Consider the following 14,292-nt stretch of genomic DNA (forward strand, 5'->3'; position numbering starts at 1 on the left):
TGTTTTGATCAATTTTTTGACAGTCATTTCTTCCTGGAATTTCTTTTTGAGCAGAATTCTTCCGTTTCATCATTTTGGCTAGTTTTCTGTCTCTTATGTGTTTTAAAAGTTTATTATGTGCCCTGCCCCTGTGAGCACTACTATATTAAAGAGGGGCCATACACTGTCCAGGTCTGGCCCTTCAGGAGGTGTTTTTTGGAGTGTGTCACTTGCCCTCTGTTGTTGTGACTTTGGTTACTTTATCTCCCTACTCTTAGTGATGTTTTGGAGGCTCCACCAGGTGTGCTTTGATTTGTTCATTGAACAGCCCTGGAAAGAAGAGCAAACAAACAAACAAACAAAAACAAAAAACAAACACACAAAAAAAACAAAAACAAAAAACCAGAAACACCAGCTACAAGTCAACCACAGGGTGGAGGCAGTGCTGATGAAAGAGGCCTTACCTCATACAAAGAGAGAAATGACATGGGTGGGGGAAAAGAAAAGAAAATTGACCGTACAGAGAAACTAAAGGCTTAATCCAGAGAGAAAAAAAGGAACATGAAGAAGGAAGTTTAGAACATGTATAAAGAGAATAGGTTAAATATGTCTGATTAAGCAAAACAACCAGAGTAACCAGACTAGAGGAGGGAAGAGATAAGAAGGTGAAAACGAAAGAAGAATACATAAGAATTGTCTCAGAATTAAATCAGGCAATGCAATGGCTGTGGTCTGGAGGAGGGGCAGCCTGGTTTCTCAGTGTCAATCCTGCCCCTGTAGATACACAGTTACCAAGTGTGAATGAGCGTTGTTTGGTGTAGTTGGATCCCGCCTCCACTGTGGGCCCATTGTCCGTTCCCTGAAGCCCCACATTGTTGGTGATGGGGACAAAAATGGTGACATCCCAGTCTCTCCTCTACAGACTGGGTGTCCCAAACTACTCTGTTCAAGCCATCTTCATTGTGCGGTGGGAGCAAACGAGGTGGTTTGTCCCGCTCTGCCAACTCCCACTCCTCTCCAGTGCTTGACTGAGATTTAAACCCCGGTGTCTTAAAGAGTCCCACTCCATGCGCCCCAGTTCCAGGGAAGAGCCACCCCATGCCGCCTCACAGTGCCACGTGTGTGGTTTGCCCTGCTCTGCTGACTCCCTTGCCTCCCTGGCATTTGGCTGGGACTTAAATCCTAATGTCTTTAAGGTTCCCCCTCCGTATGCCCCAGTTCGCCCCAGTTCGGGGAAATGCCTCTCCGTGCCGCCCAATATATGGTCTCTGGCTGGTGGACGCAGGTGGTCTTTGTCCTTTGAATGGTTATATACCTTCTTCCCAGAGCACTTCAGGGAGGGGATTGCTTTCTGCCACTGCAGGCTGTGCCTCTGAACTAGTTACCCTTCCCGGGACTGGCTCCCCTCCTCCCCAGGTGTGTGAACAGGTCAGTTGGCCCCAGTCCAGAGAAAGCCCCAAAGTTAGAGATTGGATCTTTCTCTGTCCCAATCAGTGGTTTTTCTCTTGTCCAGATACACTCCTACATTTCCCCAGCCTCTCTTTCTCTTCCCTTTGTCTCTCGGCAGAAAGGGATCCCTCCCCTCTGTTCCTCTGCTGCCCATTTTATCTCTCCCAGTTCACAATCACGCACCTATGGCCCATCAGGTTGTCCCCGTGGGTCCCTGGAGGCATCTCTGTCACTTTGCCGCCCGGACTCTTGGAGATCAAAGTACTTTGGCCTCAACACTGCTGTGTTTGAGAGACGAGGGAACTTCAGATCCCCATACTTCTCCCCCATGTTGGCCTCTCTTCCCCCAGAGGATAATTTTAATACACACGCACACAACACAGAGCAACAGTAAGTTTGTATTTATAAAAGACTATATAGATGCATACTTCTTCTCCGATCTTTCCTTAAGTGATTTAAATAGCAACTGTATGAAATAATATTGGGCCTATAATATACAGAAATTTAATATATTTGGTAATAATAGTGCAAAAGAAATGGGTTGGAGCAAAGTACTGGGCTTTATTCCATATGCTGACTTGAATTCTCAGGAACAAATGAAAGGAACCGCCTATGATAAAAAAGAAGGTAAAATGACAAAAGCTATGAATATATCCTTGTTTTCCTTTCTTCCCTCAGATTCTTTAAGAGACATAGAAATATATGTAGCAATAATTATAACAATATATTCTTGGAGTTGCAATGTTTATTATTTAATTAATTTATTTTTTAAAATATGAAATTTATTGTCAAATTGGTTTCCATACAACATCCAGTGCTCATCCCAACAGGTGCCCTCCTCAATACCCATCACCCCCCCCCCATCAACCCTCAGTTTGTTCTCAGTTTTCAAGAGTCTCTTATGTTTTGGCTCCCTCCTTCTCTAACCACGTTTTTTCCCCACCCCCCATGGTCTTCTGTTAAGTTTCTCAGGATCCACATGAGAGTGAAAACATATGGTATCTGTCTTTCTCTGTATGACTTATTTCACTTAGCATAACACTCTCCAGTTCCATCCACGTTGCTACAAAAGGCCATATTTCATTCTTTCTCATTGCCACGTAGTATTCCATTGTGTATATAAACCACAATTTCTTTATCCATTCATCAGTTTATTATTTAACATATATAGCAAGAATATGAGAAAATAAGGTAAGGGGATACAGCTATCTAGAAGTAACATTTCTACATCTAACTGGAATTAGGTTAGTATAAACATGAAACTGATGCTGAAAAGTTAAGATGTATATGTTAAACCCTAGAACAACCACTAAAAATAACTAAAAATATATAATTAAAATGAAAAGTCTGGCTTCTGATAAAAACTTCTGTGTGAGGCTTGGAAGCTGGCTGAGTATCAGAACCCTAAGCTCATCTCATCTCATGGATATAACTCTATAATACTCACATCACTGCAAATAACCCAGACAAAGACCAAACACTGGTAGAGCAACTCCACAACCACAGGTAGAGAAGAGGCCACATCAAAGAGGAAAGGAAGGGCAAAGACATGGTGGGGAGCTAAATGGTCCCACAGGACTATCCTTTGGAGGGACGGATGCTGCAGGCATGGAAGGGGAGAGAAACAGACTATCACACTGGGTAGCATGCACAGAAAAGACAAATCCCCATAACATTTGGAATTCAAAACCAGAGGGGCCTAATTTCATGAGTTCTTACAACCATTGGGACTTAAAACCTGGGATTTTAAAACCAGGGGCTTGGCTCTGTGAGAGCCAGGAGGGTGGGAAGAAATTGAGTCACTGTCCTTAAAGAGACACCACAATAAACAGTCCATGGAGATACAGCATAGAAGCAGCAGTTTGAAAAATTCCTGGGGCATATGGGAGGGAGAGTTTTTTACTCATCTCAGAGCAGGTCCTGGAGGGACAGAGATCCTTGGGAGGCGCTGCAGGAACAAAGCTGGCAGGAAGCATTTTGCTCCCCCGAGCATAAACAGCTACCTAGGAGAAACAGTATGGTGCCAACACCCACTACCTGTCTTGCTTACAGCACTGCCCTGTTCCCCAATTTGTGTTTAGGCAGATCTGCCCCTTCTAACCAGGCCTGCCTCAGGCCAACCACTGCAGTTCCTCTCCTGTAGAAGACTAGCACACAAAACTTGCAAACACTGTATGTCCTACCCCTGTGCACGTTATGGATCCGCCCCTCTTCAACAAGTTCTTGGCTGAAGCCCATGCAAAGTGGTACCACAATCCAAGAATTGTGCAAGTAGCCCTGATAGGGTCCAGCATCACTCCAAAGTGACTCCTGACCCAGGGTGAGAGGAAGATAACCAGTCAGACTGTGGCCCCAAAAGTGGGCTTGGGGCAGACAACTGGTCTAACTGCAGTCCCCATCCACCAATGAAATCTTCTCAGACAACAATACAGGGAATATGCCCTGCAGTTTGGTGCTACTGAATCTTGTAAATGCCTCCTCTGACTCAACTCAAGCCCAAGGTGTCTCCATATTGGCCCGCTACCACCACAAGGACCAAAAACTGCTGACAACAGGCAAAGAGATCCACTATAGATTACTGGCCTGAAGGGAAAAATGGCTTAGCCACAAGAGCAAGGCACATGCAATACACATAGGACAACCTCTGAAGTGTCAGGTTCCAGTGACCAATGGACACTGCACAGCAGGCCACTATAAGACCTCTTCTTCGTAAGGCCACTACTTTCAAAAACAGGAGACATAACTGAATTTCCTGCCACACAGAAACAAACACAGAGAGGTAGACAAAATGAGACAGAGGAACATGTTCCAATTGAAAAAAAAAAAAAAAAGACTAAATCACAGCAAAAGACCTAAGTGAAATGGAGATAACTGATATGCCTGATGGAGAATTTAAAGTAATGATCATAAAGATACTCACTGGACTTGAGAAAAGGGTGCTGGACACAGGTAAGTTGCTTAACCAAAAATAAAAATAAAAAAGAGGCAATCAGAGATGAAGCACACAATAAATGAAACTAAAAATACATTAGATGGCATAATGGAAGACAGGGTAATGGAAAGTAATCAAGTCATGTAGGTGAAAGAAAAAAAAATGTGCACAATGAGAATAGACAGGGAACTCAGCAACACCATCAAGCATAATAACATTGGCATTACATGGATCCCAGATGAAGAATATAGAAAGGGGGACAAAATTTATGTGAAGAAATAATAGTTGAAAACTTCAAAAATCTGGGGAAGGAAACAGAAATCCAGATCTACGAGGCACAAGACCCCCAACAAAACCAGCCAAAAATAATCACCCCAAGGCACATGGTAATTAAAATGGCAAAAAGTAGAGATAAAGAGATAATTTTAAAAGCAGAAGGAGAAAAGAAGACCTTTACATATGAAGGAAAGCCCCATAAGATTATCAGCAGATATCTTAGCAGAAATTTTTCAGGCAAGAAGGGAAAGGCATGATATATGCAAAGTACTGATCTACTGGTTTTTTTTTTTTATTTTATATTGTTTATTTCTGCTATAATCTTTATTATTTCTCTCCTTCTGCTGGCTTTGGGGTTTCTTTGCTCTTCTACTTCTAGTTCCCTTAGGTGTGCATTAGATTTTATATCTGGGATTTTTCTTGTTTCTTGAGATAAGCCTGAAAGGAAAAATATCTGCAACCAAGAATACTCCGCCCCGGAAGGCTATGAACCAGAATAGAAGGAGGGAACCAGTGTTTCCCAGACACAAAAAAGTTAAAATAATGACCATAAAGTAGCCTTTCAAGTAATGCTAAAGGGGACTCTTTGGGTGGAAAGGAAAGGCCACAACTAAGAATATGAAAAGTCAGAACCAAAAAAGTAGTAAAAGTAAGTGTATCTGTAAAAATCAGGCAAGGGACTCACAAGATAAAAGAATGGAAAGTATCATACCATATACCTAAAATGATGGGGAGGAGGAGGTTCAAACTGAAGCGACCATCAGTTCAAAGAGACTGCTATATGCAGAAGGGTTTTCATACAAATCTCATGGTAACCACAAATCAAAAGCAGTAATAGACATGTAAAAAATAAAGAGAAAAAAATCCAAGTATATTGCTAAAGAAAGCCACCTGATCATGAGAGAAGAGAACAAGAGAAGAAAATAAGGAAGGCTACAAAACAACTACTTAACAAGTAACAAAATAGCAATAAATACATACCTATCATAATTACTTTGAATGTAAATGGACTAAACACTCCAATCAAAAGACATAGGGTGACAGAATGGAAAAAATGCAAGACACATCTATATATGTTGCCTACAAGAGGCTCCTTTCAGACCTAAAGTCACATGCAGATTGAGCATGAAAGGATGGAGAAGCATTTATCATGTAAATGAATGTGAAAAGAAAGCTAGAGCAGCAATATAGATATCAGGCAAAAGAGCCTTTTTAAAAATTATTATTTAGTTAGTTATGCTTCGAGAGAAAGAGAGAGTGATTGGGGGAAAGAGGCAGAGGGAGAGAGAGAATCTTAAGCAAGCTCCATGCACAGTGTGGGGCCCAATGCGGAGCTTGATTCCATGACCCTGGGATCATGACCTGAGCTGAAATCAAGAGTCAGACACTCAACCAACAGAGCCACCCAGGATCCCCAACAATATAGACGTTAAAGCAAAGACTATAACAAGAGACAAATAAGGACACTATATAAACACAAACAAAACCCTCCAATAAGAAGATATGACAACTGTAAGTATTTATGCACCCAACATGAAGTCACCCAAATACATTAAGCAGTTAATAACAAACATAAAGGAATTAATCAATAGTAATAAAATAATAATAGGGTACTTTAACACCCCACTTACATTTATGGACAAATCATCCACACAGAAAATCAACAAGGAATTGTTGGATTTGAATGATGTCTCAGAGTAGATGGATCTAATAGATATTCAGAACATTCCACCTTAAAACAGCAGAATACACATTCTTTTCAAGCACACATGGAACATTCTCCAGAATAGATCACATATTAGGCCACAATAAAGTCTCAACAAATTCACAAAGGTCAAAGTCATAAGAGGCATCTTTTCTGGACAAAAGAAAAAAAATCTGGAAAGAGCACAAATACATGGAAATTAAATAACATGCTACTCAACAATGAATGGATCAACCAAGAAATCAAAGAGAAAATTTAAAAATGCATGGAGACAAATGAAAACGAAACAGTGTGGTCCAAAATTTGGGGGATGCAGGAAAAGCTTTCCTACAACAATTTTACAGCAATACAGGCCTAATGTAAGAACCAAGAAAAATCTCAAATAAACAACCTACCTTATCACCTACTTGCTTAATCAGAGGAGCTTGCAACTCTTGATCTCAGGGTCATGAGTTTAAGCCCCATGTTGGGTGTAGAGATTACTAATAATGAATGAATGAATGAATGAATGAATGAATGAACAAACTTTTAAAAACTGAAAGAAAAAAGGAAAAAAATCAACCTAACCTTAAATCTAAAGGAGCTAGAAAAAAACAAGAGCAAACAAAACTGAAAAACAGTGGAAGAAAAGAAATAACAAAGATTATAGCAGAAATAAATTCAATAAAAACTAAATAACACGATAGAATAGATTGAAGAAACTGGATCTGGCTCTTTGAAAAGATGAATAAAATTGATAAACCTTTAACCAGAATCATCAAAACACAAGGGAGAGGATTCAAATGAACAAAATCACAAGGGGGAAATGAGAGATAACAATTGACACCACAGAAATACAAAGGATTGTAAGAGAATATTATGAAAAATTATATGCCAAAAATTGGACAATCTAGAGGAAATGGATAAATTCCTGGGAACATAACCTTCCAAAACTGAAGCAGAAACTAATATAAAATTTGAAAAGAGGAATTCCCATAAAGGATATTGAATCAGTAATCAAAAAATTCCCCCCCAAAAGTCCGGGTCCAGATGACTTCACAGGTGAATTCTTCTCACACTATTCCAAAACAATAGAAGAGGAATAAAACCTTCCAAATTCATTCTATGAGACCAGCATTACCCTGATACAAAAACCAGATAAACACTTCAAAAAAGTGAATGACAGGCCAATATGCCTGATGAACATAGATGCAAAACTCCTCAACAAAATATTAGCAAACCAAATCTAACAATATATTAAATATCATTCTTCACAATCAATGTGATTTATTCCCAGGATGCAAGGGTTGTTCAATATTTGCAAATCAATCAACATGATACATCACATAAATAAGAGAGAAAGAATGAAAATCGTATGATCATTTCAATAGATACAGAAAGTTCGTTTGACAAAATACAACATCCAAACATGATAAAAATCTTCAACAAAGTAGGTTTAGTGGGCCTTTGGGTGGCTCAGTCGATTAAGTATCCAACTTCGGCTCAGGTCATGATCTCACAGTTGGTGAGTTCGAGCCCCACATCCGGCTCTGTGCTAACAGCTCAGAGCCTGGACCCTGCTTCGGATTCTGTGTCCACCTCTTTCTCTGTTCCTCCCCCGCTTGTGCTCTGTGTCTGTCTCTCTCTCTCTCAAAAATAAATAAGCATTGAAAAAAACAATAACAAAGTAGGTTTAGAAGGAACATATCTCAAGAAAACAAAGGCCATATATAAAGAAAACCTCACAGCTAACACACCATACCCAATGGTGAAAAACTGAGAGGTTTTCCGTTGAGGTCAGGAACAAGACAAGGTCTACTCTCATCACTTTTATTGAACATGGTATTGGAAATCCTAGTCACAGAAATCAGACAAGTAAAAGGAATAAAAGGTATCCCAATTGGTAAAGAAGAAGTAAAACTTTCACTATTTGCAGGTGATATGACACTATATATAGCAAATCCTAAAGACACCACCAAAAAACTTCTAGACCTGATGACTGAATTTAGTAACGTCACAGGATACAAAGTCAGCATACAGAAATTCCTTTCATTTCTATATACTAATAATGAAGCAGAAGTAAGAGAAATTAAGAAAACAATCCCATTTACAATTGCACCAAAAATAATAAAATATCTAGAAATAAACTTAATGAAGGAGGTGAAAGACCTGTACTGTGAAAAATATAAAACATTGATCAAAGAAATTGATGATACAAAGAAATGGAAAGACATCCCATGCTCATGTATTGGAAGAACACATATTGTTAAAATGTCCATACAACTGAAGGCAATCTACATGCTTAATGCAATCCCCATCAAAATACCAACAGCATTTTCCCGAGAACTAGAACAAATAAACCAAATTTTATGTGGAACCACAAAAGACCTCAAATAGCCAAAGCAATCTTGAAAAAGAGAAAGAAAGCTGGAGGTATCACAATTACGTATGTCAAGTTATACTACAAGCTGTAGTAATCAAAACAGTATGGTACTAGCACAAAAATGGATATTTTGATTGATAGAACAGAATAGAAAATAAAGAAATAAACCCACAATTACATGATCAATTAATATTTAACAAAGGAGGGAAGAATACGCAATGGAAAAATACAGTGTCTTCAACAAATTGTACTGGGAAAACTGGATAAGTATATGCTAACAAATAAAACTAGGCCACTTTCTTTCACCACATACAAAAATAAACTCAAAATGAATTAAGGACCTAAATGTGAGACTTGAAACCATTAAAAGCTTAGAAGAGAGGACAAGCAGCCTTGTCCCTAACATTGGCTGTAACATTTTCCCATATATATCTTCTGATGCAAGGTAAACAAAAGCAAAAATAAACTATTGGGAGTACATTAACAATGGAATACTACGTGGCAATGAGAAAGAATGAAATATGGCTTTTTGTAGCAACGTGGATGGAACTGGAGAGTGTTATCCTAAGTGAAATAAGTCATACAGAGAAACAAAGATACCATACGTTTTCACTCTTATGTGGATCCTGATAAACTTAACAGAAGTCCATGGGGGAGGGGAAGAAAAAAAAAGAGGTTAGAGAGGGAGAGAGCCAAAGTATAAGAGACTCTTAAAAACTGAGAACAAACTGAGGGTTGATGGGGGGTGGGAGGGAGGGGAGGGTGTGTGATGGGTATTGAGGAGGGCACCTTTTGGGATGAGCACTGGGTGTTGTATGGAAACCAATTTGACAATAAATTTCATATTTAAAATAAATAAATAAATAAATAAATAAATAAATAGCTTCTTCACAGTGAGGGAAACAAACAACAAAATAAAAAGGCAACCTATGGAATTGGAGAAGATATTTGCAAATGACATATCTGATAAAGGGTTAGTATCCAAAATCTATAAAGACGTCATCAAATTCAACATCTAAAAAACTAATAATCCAACTTAAAAATGCGCAGGTAGGGGCACCTGGATGGCTCAGTCGGTTGGGCGTCCGACTTTGACTCAGGTCATGATCTCGCAGTTTGAGTTCCAGCCCCACATTGGGCTCTGTGCTGACAGCTCAGAGTGTGGAGCCTGTTTCAGATTCTGTCTCTCCCTCCCTCTCTCTCTCTCTCTCTCTCTCTCTCTCTCTCTGCCCCTCTCCCGCTTGTGCTCTGTGTCTCTCAAAGATAAGTAAATGTTAACGAAAAATTAATAATCCGCAGGAAACATGAACAGATATTTCTCTACAGAAGACATACAGATGGCCCATGGATACATGACAAGATGCTCAACATCACTCATCATCAGGGAAATGGAAATCAAAACCACAATGAGATATCACCTCATACATGTCAGAATGGCTGAAATCAAAAACACAAAAACAAGTGTTGATGAAGATGTGGAGAAAAGAGATCTCTTTTGCATTGTTGGTGGGAATGCACAGTTGTGCAACCACTGTGGACAGCAGTATGAAGCTTCTTCAAAAAATTAAAAATAGAACTATCCTATGATCCAGCAATCACACTACTGGTTGTTTATCCAAAGGATATGAAAACACTAATTGAAAAAAATGTATGCACCCCTATGTTTATTGCAGCATTATTTACCATAGTCAAATTATGAAGGCAGCCCAAGTATCCATGGATAGATTAATGGATAAAGAAGTTGTGGTATATATTTGCAATGAAATATTATTCAACCATAATAAAGAATGATACCTTGCCATTTGCACCAACATGGTTCGATCCAGAGAGTATAATGCTAAGCGAAATAAGTCAGAGAAAGACAAATATGATATGATTTCACTCATCTGTGGAATTTAAGAAACAAAAGAAAAGAACAAAGGAAATAAAAGAGATAGACCAAAAAACAAACCCTTTACTACAGAAAACAAATAGGTGATTACCAGGGGGGAGGTGGGAGGGAGGATGGGTGCAATAGGGAAAGGGGATTAAGGAGTGAACTTACCTTTTTTTAAAAAAAAAAATTAATGTTTATTATTTTGAGAGACAGAGACAGACAGAGTGCGAGTGAGGGAGGGACAGAGAGAGAGGGAGACACAGAATCTGAAGCAGGCTCCAGGGTCTGAGCCATCAGCACAAAGTCCAACGTGGGTCTCGAACTCATGAACCGTGAGTTCATGACCTGAGCAGAAGTCAGAAGCCAAACTGACTTAGCCACCCAGGAGCCCCAGGAGTGCACTTATCTTGATGAGCACGTAGTAATATATAGAATTGTTGAATCACTATATTTATATATCAGAAACTAATTTAACACAGTATGTTAACTATACTGGAATTTAAAAAAAAAAAAAAAAAAGTATGTGTGCTCTCTGAGGCCTAACCACAGGGAATTACAAAGGCTCTCCCCAAACCAGACTTGTACAATGAACTGAAGTCTCTAAAGGGAGTTGCTGTCAAGAATTCAAGTTGTCCTGGCTGGTCATGCTGTTACACAGAGCTGCATTCCCAGCCCAGGCACCTCCATTTGCTTTGGCAGAGACCTTCCTTGGGTGCCTCATCTGAAATCTCCTTAGAGGAGATGGAGAGGGAAGGAAGACTGAAGACACTTTTTCTTCTTTCTATATTAGTACTCATTACGCTCTGAGCGCTTTCCCTTCCAATATTCCTGAGATTTTGTATCCATAAAACTACAGGAGCATTTTTTTCAGGGGTCCCTCCACAGTGACACAATCCTCACTTCTGTATTCATCAATTTGACCCAAACTGGTGCTGATCCACAGGCAAGAATGGAACAGAGAGGAGTGCACACTCTCTCCAGTTTAGCTTTTTGCTTTTTTATGCAGTAAGTGATTTAAGGCTTCCTTTCATTTTGGTTTGTTGTATAAAGCATCTACTCTGACACTTGGCAGATTAGCTTTCTCTCCAGGTCAACTGAGCTCCTGACAAATTCATGTAGTGAGGCAGGCAGTTAACCACAGTGCCATTTGAGAGAAGCAAAAAGCCCACAGATCCCATGACGTACCTTTGGAGAATATTCACAGAATCTCTAGGGCATATCAGAAGGGTGCTAGTAGATAATTTCGAGAGTCTTAATGTCCCATGGGGCATTTTGTCAGCCATGCCTATGGGTCTTGAGGAGTGCTAGAGGAAAACCATGCAGCATTCTTGGAAGGTCTTAGCAGATTTTTACTATAAACTTTTCAGTTCTGGAGGAGATCTCTTTAGTCTCTGACTTTCCAGCCTATCATTCCTGGCTGGTCAGATAAGTGATAAGCCACTGCTTAAGGCTTTCCAACGATGGCACTAGAGTGGGGATGGGGACTCTCACACCACTGAGTAACTCTAAGTATGTTGAAGTTGTTAAAACTTCAAGAGAAAGAACAGTGTAGTACCCTTCCAGATTGCTTTGTCCATCAGCCCTGAAAAGACCTTAGAAACTGACTTATATTCCTCCAGATGTAATCTGGCTAAAGTTAATAAAAGGAGAGAGGCATAAGTGGAGTGTGTTACTTCAAACCCCCTGCTTCAGAGTGTCTGTATAGCAACCGTTGCCAGGATAATAATGCAAACAGCAACAGCAAAAACAGCTGCAGGCTTCTGGTTGTTGCCCCCCTTCAGAGAAGCCTGGGTTCTGCTTGAACAGACCTACCCAGCATGTCCCCAGGAATCTCAGCCAGGAAACAGCTGTCCATCCAAGCCAGTTGCTTCACCCACTCTCTATTATTTCTCTCTCTCTCTCCAGAAAACTTTAGACCAAATGCAGTGAGGTGGCCCTACTGGGGCATGTGACTAATGTTGGTCCTGTTCACTCCTCCTGTCCTTATGAGCTTCAGGATAGATTAAAAGGCCCAGCAGCTTTTGTCTAGTCTCAGCTCTCTTATTTCTTCTTTTTTTTCTTACTATTTTTTTTAAGTTGAGGTACAATTAACATATGACATTATGTTAGTTTCACATGTACAACGTAATGATTCAATATTTGAATATGTTGTGAAATGACCACAAGAAGTCATTGAGGCCTAACCGTAGGCTATTACACAGTCTTTATAGGTTTTCCTGTGATGAAAGCTTTTAGGATTTATTTTTTTAGCAACTTTAAAACATGCAGTATGGTATTATTAACTATAGACACCATGGTGTACATTACATCTCCATGACTTACTTGTTTTATACCTGGAATTTTGTACATTTTGTCCCCCTTCAACCATTTCTTTTACCCCTACACACTGCCACTGGCAACCATCAATCTGTACTGTGTATCTGAACTTTTTTGTTTACTTCTGTGTTGATTTTGTATTCTACATATAATTGAATCATACTGTGTGTTTGTCTGATTTATTTCACTTAGCATAATGCCCTCGAGGTCTATTCATGATGTCACAAATGTCAAGATTTCCCTTTTACGGCTGAGTAATATTCCATTGTATATATATACCTTATCCCTCCCCTTTAATGGATACTCAGGTTGTTTCCATATCTTGGCTGTAATAATGCTGTAATGAACATGGGGATGAATATATCTCTTTGAGTTAGTGTTTTCATTTTCTTCAGATGAATGCCCTTAAGTGTAATTGCTGGATCACATGGTACTACTATTTAGTTTTTCAAGGAACATCCATACTGTCTTCCATAACAGCTTCACCAATTTACATTCCCACCAATAGTGAACAAAGGTTCACTTTGCTCCACATCATTGCCAACACTTGCTGTTTGTTGTCTTTTTGGTAATAGCCATTCCAATTTGTGTGAGGTGATATGTCACTGTGGTTTTGATTTGCATTTCCCTGATGATTAGTGATATTGAGCACCTTTCATGTTCCTGTTGGCAAGCTCTCTATCTTCTTTGGAAAAATGACTATTGGAGTGGCTGGGTGGCTCAGTCGATTAAGCATTCGACTTTGGCTCAGGTCATGATCTCATGGCTCATGGGTTCAAACCCTGCATTGTGCTCTATGCTGACAGCTCAGAGCCTAGAGCATGCTTTGGATTCTGTGTCCCTCTCTCTGTCTCTGCACCTTGCACACTCACACTCTGTCCCTCTCTCTCAAAAATAAACATTAAAAAATTTTTATATGACTACTCGGATCTTCTGCCCATTTTTAAATCACATTGTTGTTGTTGTTGAGTCATATAAGTTCTTTATATATAATTTCTTTATATATATTTAGATATTAACCCTTTATCATATATACATTTGCAAATATTATCTCCCATTCAGTACATTGTCTTTTCATTTTGTTGATGATTTTCCTTGCTTTGTAGAAACTTTTTCTTAGTTTTAGGTATTTGTATTTGTTTATTTTTGCTATTGTAGACTTTGCTTTCTGAGTCAGGTCCAAGATATAATCACCAAGGCCAATGTTAAGGAGCTTACTGCCTATGTTCTCTTCTAGGTGTTTTATGATTGCGGGCCTTACATTCAAGTCTTTAATCCATTTTGAGTTAATTTTTGTTTATGGTATAAGAGGGTAATCCAGTTTCATTCTTTTGCATGTGGCTGTCTAGTTTTCCCAGTACCATTTATTGAAATAACTTTCCCCACTCTATGGTCTT

Source organism: Acinonyx jubatus, chromosome X (assembly GCF_027475565.1).
Source record: "Acinonyx jubatus isolate Ajub_Pintada_27869175 chromosome X, VMU_Ajub_asm_v1.0, whole genome shotgun sequence".
Lineage (NCBI taxonomy): Eukaryota > Metazoa > Chordata > Mammalia > Carnivora > Felidae > Acinonyx > Acinonyx jubatus.